This window comes from Amblyomma maculatum, chromosome 6, assembly GCF_055883805.1.
Source record: "Amblyomma maculatum isolate TAMU_Amacu chromosome 6, ASM5588380v1, whole genome shotgun sequence".
Taxonomy (NCBI): Eukaryota; Metazoa; Arthropoda; class Arachnida; order Ixodida; family Ixodidae; genus Amblyomma; species Amblyomma maculatum.
The window spans coordinates 99,921,594-99,939,502 of NC_139349.1; the positions used below are offsets into that span (position 1 = coordinate 99,921,594).

General features: G+C 45.4%; 1 pseudogene; it reads left to right on the plus strand.

Moving 5' to 3' along the window:
• Nucleotides 1-15,434: 15,434 nt before the first annotated feature.
• LOC146186407 (cullin-3-A pseudogene) lies at nucleotides 15,435-17,642 on the plus strand (annotated as a pseudogene).
• The last annotated feature ends 267 nt before the right edge of the window (nucleotides 17,643-17,909 follow it).

The following is a 17,909-nucleotide window of genomic DNA, read 5'->3' on the forward strand; positions in this document are numbered from 1 at the left end:
CGCCGAAGACCGAACTGAATCGTCGACTGCGCCATACTGATATATATACTTTGACCACCCTGTCCTCGAGAGAAGGCGCGCTTCTGCCTGACGTCGTCACTATATTGCCTTCCCATTGGCTACATGTCCCGCGCGTGCACGTATCCCCTTTCAGTGACCAGCGTAATGATTTCGATGACACTATATTTTGTCGGCTGCAAGACTGCCGGCCGTGCAAGGCTTTCCTGAAGCGTGAAATGACAGAAATAAGCCAAAGTTGCAGGCTTCTATCATATCATCACTCTCCCGCTTACACATTAAGAAAGGTAATTTCAGACCATGAACTAGACTTATTTTTTCTAACCTTCCTTATTTTCTCGATTTCGTCTATCAATATTGACGCGAATGCGTTACTTCGCTATACTCACAGATTTCTGTCCGCAGACCACGTCCGCAGGCCGCGTTCGCAAATTCGTGTCCGCAGCAGTTGCGAGTAATTGATAAGTGGTAGAGGTCAATCAGTGGTGTCAATCGATAGAGGCTGACGTATTGTTGCTGCAGAAAAAAAATAGTTATGCCAATAAGTTAATTAGATAATTATTTACAGGCAGAAGGTGTAAAAGATGTCCGCAGCAGTTGTGAGTAATTGAGAAGTGGTAGAGGTTAATGAGAGATCTCAATCGATAGAGGGGGACGTAATGATGTATTCTAAATAATGATTACGCCAATAAACTAATTAGGTAATTAATCACAGGCAAAACACGCAAAACCATGTCCGCAGCAGTTGTGAGTAATTGAAAAGCCGTAGAGGTTAATGAATTATGTCAATCGATAGAAGGTTATGTAATGTGTGCGATAAAAAATAATTAAGCCAATAGGTTGATTAGGCAATTAGAAAGATGCAAAAAATGAAAAATTAAAGGCGAAAATGGTCCCATTTGCGAATGGTTTGGCGCCACATTTGAATGTATCGAATAGTAAATTAAATCAGCCAATTAGGGTGACGTCAAAGATGTGACGTCACGCAACCTGAAGTTGAGTCAAAAAAGGGCATAGGAAGGGATTGGCGCGCTAGATGAAAGTACCAGACTAAAGTAGTTAACAAGGCAGTCAGTTAGGTTGACGTCAAGGAGGTAACGTCATGCAATCGGAAGTAGAGCCGAAAAAGGGCATAGTAAAAGATTGGCGCGCAATTTGAAAGTACCGAAGAATAACATTGGTGAGCAAGAATTGAATTAATGTGACGTCAAGAATGTGACGTCACGCAACCGGAAGTAGAGCCGAAAAAGAGCATAGGAAGGGATCGGCGCGCAATTTGAGATACCAAAGACTAAAATGAATAAACAAGAAGTCAGTTAATGTGAGGTAGAAGATGTGACGTCACGCAACCGGAAGTAGAGCCGAAAAAGGCATAGGAAGGGATTGGCGTGCATTTTCAAAGTACCAAAGACTAACATGGGCAAACAAGAAGCAAATTAAGCAACTAGAAGCAACCAGAAGCAACAATGAGCAGCATCCGTGCTTTCGCTTTACTCCAATGCAGATTATGCAGGGCTCTTTAATTTTTTCTTCTATGTACTCCGACCGCACTTATGTGGCAATTCGTCTTTTCTTATTTCAGTAATTATCACGTGTGTACGGGAAAGCACAGCACCACATTAAAGCAGAGCCAGTATTAAGTGATCATGTCACCTGTGCTGCTCTCTTCAAACTTTTTCAAAGCATAAATAGCAACTGCAAAGTTATTTTGTTTTTAGGTGAAACAGATCGGCCAATTCTTGTACCTCCTCTCCCCCTACTCCCAGAAGATGTTTCATTTACCGGGTTAAAGCAGATTACCCAAAGTTCATCTCGCAGATAAAACGTTTACTAGACAATAAATATGAAGGCACCGCCGGAAAAGTACCCGATATTTTCTGCAATCACAGGGGGCTGTTATCGGTCAGCTGGGGTCGTTTTAATTTTTGTTATTCACGACGCGTGCTGATTTGAAGGCAAGTTTGAACAGTGTACTTTAACAACAAGGTGGGCTTAACGTAGACGCTGAACAGGCATCCTATTGGCATCATAATATTGTGACATATATGCCCTGCATCGCTGGACGTTAAAGAAGACAACGATCAGAAACAGTGACACAGAAGACGACAAAGTGGTAGCAACGTTTAGTGCTAGAAGAAGGTTAACGTTGTTGTGATTCTGTGCTTTGTGTGCTGCGTCAACCTGGACTAACCTTCGTGCACTAACCTTGCCACGTATCAATATCAGATTGTTGTATGTAGTTGCATGTGCATTACCTGTACTTTGTACCCGCTGCTGTTGCGCCCAGTGGGGCCAGGGCCTCGTCAGGAGACTAATTACCTCCTTTTGTCCTGCCCCACGGGCAGTGTCATGTATTGCCCACACAATCACTGAATAAATAAATAAATAATTAAGAAAAACCCTGCTCATACTGCACACGTTCTGCCCAGCATTCTGCGGGTTTAAAAAACCGCTGTTATGTTTGAATGAATACTTCTGCAGTTCAGCCAGTTATCGCAATGACGAGGAAGTTCTGGTTAAGAGATCGCAAGTCCAGATTTCTTCGCCATCTCTTAATTGTGCTGCGCCGTGATGGATTCAGTGGTTAGAGCACTTAACTTCTGAATTCTAGGATGCCATATCCAACTTCTGCAGCGGCGGCCACTTTTCGTTGCAGCCGAAAAGCCAGGCGCCCGTGTACAGCGCAATGCCAGTGGACGTAAAGAAACCCAGGAGCTCAAAATTTCTGGAGCCCTCCACTACGGCCGTTTCATAGTCTGAGACGCTTTCGAATTTGGAAACCTAAAAAGCAAATATTTAATAGTGTGGAAAATGTGGAATAATCCACACTGTCAAGAGCATATTAAAGCTAGTTCACTGCCACCTGTGTTTCCTGTCGTTTTCTGTTCTGTGTCCAAGTTTTTTTCAAAATTTCAACGATGTTTGGTCACGCTAGTAGTCGGATGCGTACCAAACTCTTGCTTTAAAGTTCCTCCTGCGCTCACCCCAATAGTGAAGACTGCCGCTTAATCCGCTATACTTTTATTTGGTAATGATTAACAAAGATTGAAAAGCGACCCGCAGGCGGATCTTCGAATGTATTCTTCCTTGGCTTCCTTTCGAGTCTGTGTTCAAAGTAATGACCGGAACCACGTTTTTTCGGTACCTGACTTAACTGCCATGTACGAAGATCTTACGTCGGATATAACAAATATTTACAGAAAACACTTTCCTTATACTGTGCGATAAAGGGGCAAAAAATCACGATAGCCATGGGTAGCATGCCAGTTACTTAATCGAATAAATATAAAAAATTCCTTTTTCTGAATATTGATCAAACCCAGATACATAGACACCCGCCACACCTATAAGACGGAATGAAGTAGGTTAAATAAAGAACGACAAATTCCCAAAAATAATGCTTTGTTACCTCTCTGAACAAGGCAACCAGAAACTTGAACTCTTGTACGAAGCGCCTGAATAACGTCATATATTCTGCTAGTTCAGCCATCATTGGCAGCATCGACATGAACAATGACGTTATCAGCAGCGAAGATTTGTCTCGTGCATTCTATACACGTTTCATATTGGTTGACCAAGCTGACAGCTCGGGTACAGCTTATTGTGCCACTACTGATTGTATCCCAAACGTGACATATAGTCGGATAAACTCAACAAAAAGCGGCAGTTTACAATTTTCATTCATTTTGTATTCTTCGTCTGAAAAAGCGAACAATGTTTGCTTGAGGGTACCCTAGCCCCCTACAGGACAGGCTGAAAGAGCAAGCTTACAGACTACATAACAAAAGAGGAATAAAAGAAGAATCACAATACAAGAAGAAACACTGTACACAGCATGGGGGGTCATTGGCCTCCTTTACATATTGGCGGACAGAGGGCAGCGAAACATAGAAGAAAAAAGGCAAACATAATTACACTTGAACACAACAATTTGAGCAATAGATTTCACAGGGCAGATGAGCTCCGATGGTGTCAATGTGTGAAGGGTAAGGCCTCTTGGTAGCAATTTGGCAGTCACGACATTGTGTAATCATCATTTGATTGCCGTGCTTGGTCCTCGAAACCGGGGTGAACCATTCTTCATGGCGGCGCGTATTATATTTCTGAGTAATCGGACAGAAGCTTGTAGAAATTGTTCACCAGGCATTTGTATGTTGTTTTAAAGAAATATAGTAGGTGCGTAAGAGATGCGCTTGAACAGATGATGGCTTTTCGGAATGTTGTACTTGGTGAAAAGGGCTTCAGTGTTTGAGCTGCCACCTCAAAGAATCTCTGTGCAGGCAATGCCTGTATGAGAGTGAAAATCTGATGTAGTTTCTTCTAGAACGTTTCATCAAGGTTGCGCCGTCAAGGACGGTGTACTTTGCTACGGAGGTTCTTACGCTAGGGGCGCCCCGTTGGAGACGATATAGCGAAACTTGACTAGAGGATTTTGCAGATAGACGCTAAGTAATTTATAAACAGAGAATATCCAATATTTGCAGCTTACACGTACGGTGTATATGGCTAGACGGAAAATATTCCCTCCTCGGCATAGCCGAAGATGCAGAGCATAAACCCCACAAACCGAACCCAAACCAGCACAGAAGAACTTAGTGGTTCCTCAGATTTGGCTTGAAGCTCACACTTCGAAACCGTACAATCGCCACGAGAATCAACATGACTGGTTCGTGGCTACATTTAAATCCCTCTTCACTTTAAGAGAAGAAACTCGCTATCCACAAAACCAATACTAAGAAAAAAAACAAATTCAGTACAAAATTTCACAATGGTGGAGAGAGTCATGCGAAATAAATGGACAGCCGAATGGCGAGTCCCTCCTGTATCTTCGCCCGTGTGTAGGGAACTTTCTCCCACTGTGCAAAGAAGGCGTGAACGCAAACCGCGAAATATCACATGTAGCCAGTATTCCACTGTACACTTGCGGGTCTCGCGTAGCCACCATCACAATTAATGAGTAGCATCATTTGCCGCCGCGGACAGCCGTTTCGCACACCTCGAACTTTCAAAGTCCGTGACCTCTGGCTTGGCGAGGGCACGAAGAAAAGAGCGGTCAAGCGGTTCTTCCGCCCGCCTGTCGGCGCAAGAGCGTCATCTTTGTTCGTTGATTGCTGCTATGTTTTCCTCGGCGTCGGACAACAGCAGCTTGACTGGGCGCGGTTTCCCTTAGACATCAGCAGCGCCGGCATCGTGTCGGTTCATTTGTGCGACCTGCATGCGGTCACCACGCAAAGCTGCGTCATTTGCCCCTTTCGGGACTTACTCACTGACAGCGGCCAAGTGGCACTCGGCCCCTATGGCTCTCTATGCTTTGTTCGGGCATGCGCGGAGTCTCTATGTCTGGCCGACACCAGCCTGCTTGCGTACTACCTGTAAAACAGCTACTAAGCACTGGGTGTAAAGACACTTCCTTTTCCAGTCTTCCGAACAAATTCCCTGTGACCTGTTGGTCGCTTACAGTGGTGTCCCCTTAGACGCTTTATCGTTGCCACGCAGGTATAGTAGCACACAAAAGGAGGTCCACGATCATACCCATCAGCATCACCGCAGGGAGATGGCCTCACCATGCTCCAATAATTAACCCGGTCCTGTGTTAGCTGCATCCACTTCACACCTGTAAACTTATTCCGCCCCTTCTACGCTTTCCTTTCCTTGGAATCCAAATTGTTACCCTTAGTAATCATCGGTTGTCCTCTGTTCGCCCCCCATGTACTGCATTTGCCATTTCTTATTGATTTCCACCAGAATGTTATAACTCGAGTTATTTCTCCGACGCACCCTACACGCTTCCTAACTATTAACGCTATATATACCAAAACGGTAGGTGTAACGTTAATGAGTCCATAACTCGCTGCGTTGTCCTCAGCATTAGAACCTTTTTCATTAGCCTTGAAGTTTCAGCACCACAAATGAGCAGCGGTAAGATGCAACAGCTGCATACTTTCCTCTTCAGCGATAACTGTAAGCTGATAGTCATTATCTGCGAGTACTTGTCAAATGCTCCCTATTCGAATCTTATTCTTCTAGTTATAGTGTAGTGATCGGGTCTGTTGGTCATATTCTCCGCGTTCAAAGGAGCAGCTGCTACCTTTTGACTCCTGCCATTCTAAACTTGTGAAACGCGGGATTGCTTCGCTTTGCCTAGAATCTGCACTCAAAAAGTCATGCCCTCACAAAATGCGGGACAATTTTAATCACCAATTGACTAGCCTTTTTGCTGTTCCCCCGTTAGCTCGTGACCGCGGTGGTTGAATGTCTTCTAAACAAGATAAAGAAGGGTACTGGTAGAGCTAGGCCAGAGGTCCCTCGAGAAGAGGTAAGACCAGTGGTGGTGCCATACGTGCACCGTGTGGCCCATAATTTGGAAAAAGTTGCCAGCCGCCTTGGTGTACGGCTCGCCTTTTCTGCACCGAGAAAGCTAGGTGGCCTTTGCTCCCGTACCGATAAAGAAAACACCAAGGAACGAGGCTGCGGAACAAAGCACAGGAGACAATTTGTGAAATGTGCTGAAGGGGTTGTTTATGAAATCCCCCTGTCTTGCGGGCACTCCTACATAGGTCAGACCGGCAGGTGCCTGAATGAGTGAACGAGGGAACACGAGAGGAACGTAGAGCAGAACAAGGAAGGCATACATTTAACTAAGCACATTAATGAATGCCCGTCCCGTAATTGTGAGCCGTGCTTCTCTGATGTGCGCATTCTGGGCAAGAGCAAAGATACTAATGCAAGGGAGTTGATAGAAGCGTTTTTTATCAAAAATAAAGGCAACTTGTGCGTAAGCGACACGTCAATTTTATTGTATAACTGTGAAAAGATATTCCTGGAGCGCGCCTTATCAGGTCGTTCCTGAGCTTTAGATGGCCTACCTACGCATATGACGACAAACTATATAAGTACGTTTCTTGCATGCAATAAAATCAGTTGGAAGTTGGCGCTTCGTCCCGTCACCTACCATTGTGTCTTGTCTGCTTTCGCGCCTTAAAACTATTTATTATTTCCCTTCCGTGGTACGGATCTACGGTTACTACCTGCTTAATGGAGTCATATTCGCCTACAACTTCCAGTGCTTTCCTACCCATCGTAAGCTGCTGCTCCTTTCCCAAGCTGTTGAACATTACCTTATTCCTCTATATAAAAATTTTAGGCTGACCTTTCTGCTTTTTCTGTCTAGCTCATAAATCACTCTTTGCAACTCATTCCTTGAGTTACTTAGCAAGGAAATATCATCAGCTAATCACAGATTAATGACGTGTTATCCAGAAACCCTTATCTCCAACTGCTGTCATGCCAAGTCTCTGAACATTTTCTTTAAGCAAGCCGTGAATACTGCTGTGGAGATTGCGTCTCTTCGCCTAACGACATTTTATGGGAATTTTATTACTTTCTTTACGGAAAAATGGTTACTGTGCAGCCACTAAAGATCTCTTCCAGTATTCTCGGGTATGGCTCATGTGCACCTTCATTTAGCAATGGCCGCATGACTGCTTAGGTTTCAGCTAAGTCCCATGATTTCTTATAATGAATTAGGGGCTGGTTATATTCCGAGCGTTTTTCTTTCACCTGGGATGTAGTATGGATATAATTGGTGATAGAGCACTGTTTCCGATTACATGCTTCATCCGTCTAATATTTCCGTCTAAGTTTGCTCTCATTCCATCAGCGATACCTTAGTAAATATATTGCGCCTAAAGGATACAACCCTGATTGGTTTGTAACTTTTCAAGTCCTTAACATCCCCTTATGCGTTACCATAATGTTAGCGCTCTTAATTCGAAGACTCCGGTACCGCCGATTTGCTCAAATATTAGGTATACAAGGTAGCCATTATTGAACTCAATATGACCACCGTCCACCAACAAATCTGTAGTTGCCTTATTCCCCCCCTGACGCTTTCCCCCGCGGGCGTCAACATAACAGGGAGTTCACCACGCCTTAATCGGAATAGCCACAGCATCATGAAAATCGGTCAATGCAATCCGCTGAAAGATGTCCTTCGAGAGTCATTAGCCGCTTTTTCTTTCATTGTAACCAACTGTAACAAATTTTCCGCATTGTGAGCGCGATACACGAGAACAACAAAAATGAACTATGCAAATCGCTGACTGATAAAACTTAGGCATTTTCATGCCTTACAATGCGAAGTTGCCCAGTCGGCGCAGCTTACTGTTTTACGTTACGCACAAATCTCTGCAGCGTGTGCCAGGCAGAGAGCCGCATTCAGCGTCTTCCAGCCTGCCAAGTCCTGGCATGCAGCAGTGATTCTTGGAATGTGAACATTTGTAGCTGAGTTCAATAATGATACGCCATCAAATGTACGATAAACTACTAGCTGATTATTTCAAGCAGCCACTTTATAGACCATTTTGCCACAGAACCAAAGTGTGCATGTTAACGAGGCATGGATAGCGTGCGTCCTCCTTTCATACAGAGGCCGTCAGCCTAGGAAAGCCGATGGATAATTGTTATTAAATAATAAGAATATAACTTCACTGCCAAGTTTGCACGCACCACTGTTCATCTTCCTCAATGAGGGATAAGTTTCCAGTCGAAATAGGTAATGTTAACATCGAGCTTTCAACTGTGGATTAAATGTGGCTATAACCAGCCCTGTGCCGCCAATAGATAAAGAAAAATCAGCAGAAACAGTTAGTACCGCTTACGTGTATGAAGGCGAAATCTCGCTTCAGCCGCAACGCCCGACTCCCATGCTTCCTCCTGTGGCGCGCGCGCCACCACGCGAGAGGTAACGCGATGTCTTATGTGTTTTTCCTGTTCCTCTGGCAGCTTTATTTCCACTATTCTTCCTGCAAAAAGCATCTACTGCGCTGGGCCATGTGGTGTAGTCAGGTGATTGAGGCACATATGTAGGAGGCACATATGTCGGTTCGAATCCCAAACGCTAAGTAGCCTAGCCGACACTAGCCAATTAATTTGCGAGTATTATGGCACTCAATGTAAGCTGCAAGAGCAACGGTCACGTAAATATTTTGAATAAAAGAGGGAAAATCTGACACCCCATGAAAATTCGCAAGTGATGCTTTACGAGTAAATGGCGTGTCAGAGGCGACAGACGAGGAGGAACCACCACAGGTATATGACTGCCTTGTAACTCAGAATATTGTGCTTATGTCCAGATAGATAAAACGATAAAACTTCTCAGTAAATTTTCTTTGAGTGTGTTGTGCATGCCATTGTCCAACTCCTCGCTTCAGTGGCTCGATAACGGCTGACGGCACGGTGTTGCGTGCGAGCCGCGACAGAAGAGCAGCGAGCAGCGAGCAGTGAGGCACGACAGAATATCCTGCGTTTTATTTACATGTTACGGCTCTTCGTTATAGCTTGTGTTGTTATAGCAACTGGTTCTTAATTACGACATGCCGCGACAACGACACTTCGCGTTATATGCGATCTTGTACGTTATATTCGGTTTTAATTTACGACATCTTTCGACACTTCGGAATGTCCAGTCTTTATCAGGTCTCGCTCCGACATACTACTTTCATCCGTTTGATTAATGTAGTTTATGTTGACATATAACGCCACGACCCGTCACTTGACTATTTGTATAACCATTACCAGCAACATGTTCTGCGTTGTGTGAGACATCAGACTTTCGTCTTAATAAAGCCGTAGATGTATCTTGATAACGTATACTTTACAAAGACCTCATAATGATGCTGTTAGACAAATGTTACATATTATTGTTGAAAAAGTGGGTTCGACTAGTGTGTTTGTATAACTAGCCGTGTAGCGTGTCACTAGAACAATGAACCCCAGGGGGAGATCCTTGGGCTTGTTAGTTCATGAGTATAAAAAAAATGCAGAGCAATAGGACTGACATAACACATCTAAATACACAGCAGTAACTTCCAACGATGGTTGGTTGCAAAACATTAATCTTCGTTTTTATACCGCCTATCTTGTGGTAAACCTGTGTACCCCGACACCAAAACCGCCTCTCCTTTTAGCAATAAATAATAGTTGAAATTTAGCTCTATGTGTGTCTGTCCTGTCCGTCTTCATCGTTTTGTGTTGCACTTTTTCATAGAAGAATCGTCAAGTATCGAAACTTTGAGGACTATTACCACTGCCAGTACCGAGTCGAACGAGATGTCGATTTTCAATTTAAGGCTTAAGTTCTCAAAACCAACAGCAACGCTCGAACATGGGTGTTTCCCGACACGCGTGTCTCGGCTTCTTCCTCCCGCGTATCACAGAATATTATTAGTGACCGGCGACGACACACCTCATCCTGGCGCTACGTCTTGTTTCCGTCCTCCTGTTGTTGCCGCTTCGACGACACAGCGATGATTATAGGAGATTGTCATGTGGAAGCTGGCCACAGATTTCCTGCCTCTCCTACAATGAAAACGGCAAAATCACAAACGTCGGTGCACGGAGTGACATACGGACTCAGTTGCCTCATTTATTTACATTTTGTCAAGCAGTTACTATTTGGCTTTAGTGGCTGGAGCTTCTATGCTCGCGCTGCCCCTTCGACGTGTGTCCGGGAATCACAGTAGATATAGGACCGGCAAAGACATCCTCGGCGATTGCAAAGCATGCTGAGGCACTCGAAGAATGATAGCATTTATATATGTTATTTGAAGCAATAGTACCGAGGTGACATCTGTTCAAGCGAGCACAATTACAGCCGTATACAGTATGATAAACAAGCAGCACCACGGTGAGCTACTCATGTTTCCGTGAAGGAACGCGTTTTGATGATTTCAGTGCGCATTTGTATTGTGCGTGCAATACAACCATGGATTCTTATGTTGATCAGCGTCGGGAGCATAGAACAGCTGAGGTCTGGCTTTGATGTCTGCGACCATCCCTTGCTCTTATAGCCCTTGGAGATTCACTCTCGCAACGAAGTTGGAACCGGGTAATGCGAGGATTCTGCGTCCAAATGCCAGACTGCGTGTTGTTTTTTTTCGTGCAGTTGATACAATTTTCATGACGACTGCGGTGTTGTTGCCGATTATAATGCGGATGTAAGATGACACTGGATGTTAAACATCCCGTGATCTGTCGCTTTCATAAAAACAGTTTTAGAATGTATTGGCTTCTTAACGCTGTTGACTAAAACTAGCGATTTTATTATAGACTACATGCGCTCCAGAGGGCAAAGTGAACCGCATGCCACTTTCTGTCTCCCATGGCCTGTATCTCCATGATGCTATCGCTGAATGTTCTCTCGCTATGCCACAAGGACAGCGTAATCATGACACATTTTAAAACGACCTGTCGTAATGCTGCAAGGATAGGGCACTCGACCTCTGTGTCCAAGGATGCAGGATCGAATCCCGGCCTCGGCAACCGCTTTTCGATAGAGGCAAAAAGCATGGTTCCCGTGTACAGTGCGATGTTAGTGCACGGTAAAGAACCTAGGTGGTCGAAATTTCCGGAGCCCTCCACTACAGCGTCTCTCACAGCCTGAGTAGTTTTGGGACGTTAACCGAGCAAACCCAAATTCAAAAACATTCTATAGGAAGCAGGTGGAGCTTTCCACTAAATTGCTATGCATGCCGGAGCTGGGGCATTCTTCGCACTTATTTTCAGAAGCATCGCCAAACAAATGATCAATTGACTTTGCAGTCTCAGTCCGATATTACCTTCACAGTAAAACCTTCTTGGGTGGCTTAGATGAGCACAATGTCGATTCTGTAAGTCTTTTGCCCTGCACAAAAAACATAAACACAAATAAAAAGATCAACATGTTCTCTTTAAGCCTAAGAGGATAAGTGTTTAGCTTTAAGAGGATAAGTGTTTAGCTTCCTTGAGGACGCCTTTCAGTCCATTGAACTAAATGTGCCGTTTTCTTGTTAATTGCCTTGGGCTCTACTGCCTGATTGTTTACCTCTTGATATGGATAATGCTCTATAATTCTTGTCCCAGAACATGTCGCGAAATTTATCCGCATGAAGCGGTGCCGGAGGTTTTGTGCTGTCAGTGTGACGTAACAGGGACAATGGTTTCAGACAGACAGTGTATGTAGAGGATTCAAGTACCAGGTTAGGTCAAAGGTTCTAATCCTAAATTAAGTTCTAAGAAAAGGACGAGGGTGCGTGTACATCACTAGCATCACAGCTGTCATAGCAATTTTGACGCTGGCCGTTGTCGAGCTAGTCAAGCGGTGAGTGTGGCAAACAAATTACCCGCGTGATATGCTTGAAACCATTTCTCCTCATTTTCGCGCACTTCACAAGAAGATCGTTGGCTTCTTTATAAACGTACTACAGACTAAACAAAAGACCACCGCATTATGTGGCATTCGCTTACTTCTGGGCTTCCTGTCTGGAAATGGAGCATAAAGTAATGCCATTTAGTAGATTATATGCAGTGGCAATAGACTCGCTTTTGGTATCAGTACTAAAAATAAAACAAAAATTATTTTCACTCTACAAACCGGCAGAGAACTCTGTTACGTCACCCGAACTCCGTGTGGCATCTCCATTTAACATTATAATAAGAATTGAAATAAGCAGACCACAACAATGACCTTATTTCTCAGAACAAGCGTGACTATGAGTTTACGCGTATTATACGCTCTAGTTGTCGTGCCTTTCTGGTGAACATATTTTGTGATAGACATGCTGATATTGCAACGCAAGCACAGAAGGCACGGCCTCATGTGTTTCAAAAACCAACATTGTTGTTACGGTTAGTAGCCTGCTGCTTCGAAAGGCACATTTGTGAAAATGCAGGTATCAATGATTTCAAAAACAACCAAATCAAATTGCATTATCTGGGTAAGCAGCCTGGTCAAATTTAGGCTCTGATATTTGTGGTCTCCTGTTTCTCTCTCAACAAAATTTTCGGCGAGCTGCGCAAAAATTTTATCTGAATACTTGAACGTATTTTACATGTCATAAATGATATCACGTTACGCCAACGTTGCACTTCCGGGAATCTTGTAGCATTAGTCCTCTTCGGAGCCATTGCGGTTACAAATAAATTCCAGAAAGGTGCACTTGAGTTTTTCTCATGTCGTTTTGCTGCACTTTTCAAGGAAGCCCTGGCCTTGAAGAAGCGCATTCGGAAAGATGCACTGGTAATCAGACATGGAAGCGACATCTGCAGATTGGACAAACGTGTTTAAACAAAAGTGGGCAGCGAAACATGTGCATTTATTTGCACAAGCAATCAGTTTATGCGTTCTTTCCCAGCTACAGTACATTCTAGTCAAGCATTCAATATCAAGATGGCGTCCCCTTTGCCTAACTTGCTTTGGCACGTTAAACCTCATAAACCAAACCAATCAATCAATATCCATATTCAGGAAGCACACAATGCACAGCTTTTGTTTCCTTTGTTTAGCTACTTGTCTGACCAGAAACAAATAAAAATAGGATATCGTAAAAGCGTCAGGTCTTATCATTATTTAGGCATGAAGACGGTGGCAGACTTTATAGAAAACATATAGGCCCTACAAACAGGAGTGGGAAAGCCGACAAATTTGTTATCGAACACAACATAAAATACATCACTAACAAATACAGTACGTGTTTCGAGATTATTTAAGCGAGAGAAGCGCGAAACAACCATAAGATCTGCTATGCGACGCACCCGCTATTTCTCTTCGATTAACGCGTGCTACGCATGGTGAGCTATGCCACGCTCAATTGCAACTCTATAGCGAGTTTAAAGGCCAATCGATGTGCTCCGACACACAGTTATTCAGTGTATTAAGTTATACGTACATGGATGAGGCTAAGAAGTAAGTGCATGGATGAGGCTAAGAATTTTGAAGGAGTCATGTGGATGCAGCTAGCATAGGGTCGTTCATTCCAGCAATACGGGAGATAGTGTCCTATATTGGGGATAGTCGGGCTTCTGGTGATGATATTGGTGGTATTAGTAATTGTAATGTACCCTTCACTCGCGTAGCCAGCAAGTGACGACCGGTGCGTAGGTGAAGCGCTAAAAAGTGTGCATCGTACCTAGAATGTGTGCATATAACCCGACACGCATATAACGCCCTGGTGTGGTGCCTGAAAAACTTAGGCTGCCATAGTCGCGACACTTTCGGAGCACGTGCCGTCGTACCTCGTTACCATGAAGGTCGAATGGCTTCCGAGATCTTCAAGAGTCTGGAATGCCATGTGAAAAGGGAAGCGGTAAGCTGTACGGCACACTGCTGGTGAGTGGTTCGCAACTTCGGCTGAGGCACAGAGGAACGTTCTAGTCGTGTCGCGTTTGACTGTACTTACTGTGAACCAGCGCAGATGCAGTGCGCTTCAGCTGAAGGTGTCATAAGTCACCGAAAATCGGCCGCGTACTCGCGGCACCGCCACTGGCTGCACTGTCCAATTACACCGCCAGAGTCAGTGCTTTCAGATTAAGCGCTCAAGCCAAGCGCATAAACGACCCATTCCTATGTCAGCTGTACGCCGCTAAACGTAGGCAGCTTACCGCTATAAGGTCACAAAACTGACGCCAATCATTGACGGCGTCTTCGGCTGCGACGGACTGCCTCCGCACCGGCACGCAAGAAGTGACGGCACGGTAGGCACAAGTAGAACGTCCCTATGTGCTTCAACGTCACTGTTTCACTGTTATGTTCAATATGGCTTCCCAAACGTTCTCCTCCAATACATCAGAGGGCGTCATGCGTTCGTAACTATGGTGGCTAACGAGAGACTAATCGCGTGCTCACGAAATGTGATTGTGGTTTTGAAGGTTGGTTTTTCAGACGCCATAACACGGCGTTGTTTGCTGCTTCAGATACATGCATTGTAGTGCTTCAGCCAGATACATGAGCGGTGCTGGCTGGTGAAGAGCTCCAGTAACGTAACTTTTTGTAGTTGGTTTTGCAGTCAAAATGTTTCTAAAATATGCACCATTGAGCGTAGTTGTCTCGCTTCCTCTATGTAAAATTGCACTAGTGTACAAGACTGAAATACCACCTCGTCATCTGTCCGCAGCGTCTGCCAGCAGACACTGGGTAACAGGATCGCAGCCCATTACACCATCGCTCTGCTCGTAACACGGTGCCATGGACTCGTCTTGTACTTTTACAATCTGAACGTCTGACACTGCACTAGTGGCTGCCAGCCGAATGGATGGCACCGCTCGAGTGCTCGGAACTCCACCAGTAACCCAAGCCGAAGAAACTATACTTAGTAGTGATAGTAGCACGGGACATACTTATCTATTATACTTACGTGTACTTCGACCTTCTCACTTCGTTTAATCCAAGCCTTCTATACTGAGAAATGATGATCAACGTTTTGAAAACAAAAACGAAGCAGCAGCTGCAATTCACCGTGAACACGAGCACTCAGACATGCACTGGAAGAAAACGAAAACGTGCGGCTTCCTCGAGCCGCTCTTTCGTGCGTTTCGCAGAACAATTGCCCAGCTCTCTTACAAGCAGGACACCGACGTGGACTGGAGAGCCTTCCCACGCAATGAGTGAATACGGCAACGAGAATCTATGGCAGCCCCTACGGATGGCCATCAAGGGCATTCTGGAGAAGGGCGACAGCACGCAGCCTTACGAGGATTTATACCGCAGTGCCCACGTCATGGTTGTCCAGGGACACGGAAAGCTGCTTCACGAAGGACTACGAGAAGCCATCAGGGATCATCTCGTGAACAAGGTTCGTCCAGCCGTCTTGGCCTCCGCTCCTGACGCCTTCCTGCAGACAATAAATCAAGCCTGGAACGACCATCAGTCAAGTATGAAACAGATCAGGGGCATCGTTATGTATCTGGAGCAAACTTATGTACAACGGCACAAATTGTGCAGTGTTCAAAATCTCGGGCTGCTTCTTTTCCGAGACGAAGTAGCACGGCACGGTGACATACGAGACAGGCTGCAAGCGAGTCTCCTGCAAACGATGAACCGAGATCGCGATGGCGAGGTTGTTGACCGGCTATCAGTCAAGAATGCCTGCCAGATGCTGCTTAAACTGGGCATTAATTCGAGATCGGTCTACGAGGAGGACTTCGAGCGACCCTTTTTGGCAGAGTCAGCAAAATTCTACGCTCTCGAAAGCCAAATGCACTTGGCAGAAAAGAGCACGATCGACTATATTCACATGGTGGAACAACGCATAAACGAAGAGTCGCAGCGAGCAAAATTTTGCCTGGACCCTGGCACCGAACTCCTCATATATCAAGTCGTCTACCAACAGCTGGTCGCCAACCACGTGAAGGCCATCGTGGAGAAGCAAGAATCTGGCGTCGTGGCTATGTTGAAGAACCAAAGGGTAGAGGAACTTCCCCGCATATTCCGGCTGCTGAGCCATTCGGAGAACGGCCTCCAGAGAGTAGAGCAGAATTTGAGCACGTACCTGCGGGAGGTAGGCCGATCACTCATGGTGGACGAACTCGACTCACTGAAATTAATTACGAAGCTCATGACTGTTAAAGAACGCCATGAACTTATTCTGAGTGCCTGTTTCAGTGACGAGCGCCGCGTCAAGCAGATTATCCATAGTGACTTTGAGTACATCCTCAACCTGACCCGCAAACCAGCGGAGCATCTGGCCGTGTTCGCCGACGACACGCTGAGAAATAAGATAAATGGAATGACCCAGCCAGAAATCCAGCAACGCTTAGAGAATATTGTCACGTTCGTCCGGCTGCTGCATGAAAAAGACATTTTTGAGCACTTCTATAATCGCTTCTTGTGCAAGCGGCTCTTACTCAACAAGTACTCGTCGCTGCATGCCGAGGCAGCAATGGTTTCCATGCTCAAGGTTGAGTGTGGTCCTGCGTTCGTCTCGAAGTTAGAGGCCATGATGATAGACATATCTATATCCAGCTCCACGATAAAAGATTTCAAGAGCGTCGCCACGTCATGCAGACTTGAACTACATGGAGTGGACTTGAATGTGCGCGTGCTCAGAACGGGTTTCTGGCCTTTCCCCACTTTCAAGCAGCAGTGCATCATACCATCTGCTCCCCTCGCTGCATTTGAGGCGTTCAGGCGATTTTACCTCTCCAAGCACATCCATCGACTCCTCAATCTCCAGCCGCACCTGGGCTGGGCGGACTTGGAAGCGGTATTCTACCCACCAGAAGAGCCTTCTACCTCGGCGGACCCCTCTAAGCTGAGCGAGCCGCGGACGTACATGATCGTAGTGTCGACGTACCAAATGTGCGTGCTGATGCTGTTCAACAGCCGCGATAAGATCACGTATGATGACATTGCCTCCGAGACACGCATTCCAAAGACAAGCCTAGTGCGCGCCCTGGAGTCCTTAACTATGGGAAGGGCCGACCAGCGGGTGCTTGTCAAGGAACCTCCCACGAACGATATCGAGCAAGGTCACGTGTTTGCCGTGAATGAGTATTTCGTAACTGACTTGCCCAAAGTTACGATCCATACCGTCACACCTAGGAAAAAGGACAACTCGAGGGAAAACAAGTATACCACGCGCCACGTAGATGAAGATGGACGGTTTGTGATCGAGGCCGCCATTGTAAGGATCATGAAGTCTGAACGAAAGATGTCCCACAGCGAGCTCGTCGCTAAGCTCACCGAGCTGCTTAGCTCGAGGTTCACACCTAGACCAGAAGCCATCAAGAAAAGAATCGAGGCTCTCATAGACCGCGAGTATCTGCAGCGGACTCCCGAAAACGCCGACGTGTACATCTATATTCCGTGAAAGAACCGGTGCCCGTAACAATGGTCAGCTTTCAATGGCAACCAAATTTCATTTCTAAAGTAAACTATATGGATATTTGCTATAGTTTTTCTCGTCTCCTTGTATAGCCACTGGCTGAAACGGCGACTCTACATAACTACCAGAAAACAGCGACTTTTTCCGGAGCCGCCTTATGGAAATGGTGACGGCTGGGGCGGCCCAACACATGCTGCGCATTTCTTGACCTTTCTTTATTAAAAACGAGGGCTTTCGTTTTTTTTTTTATGC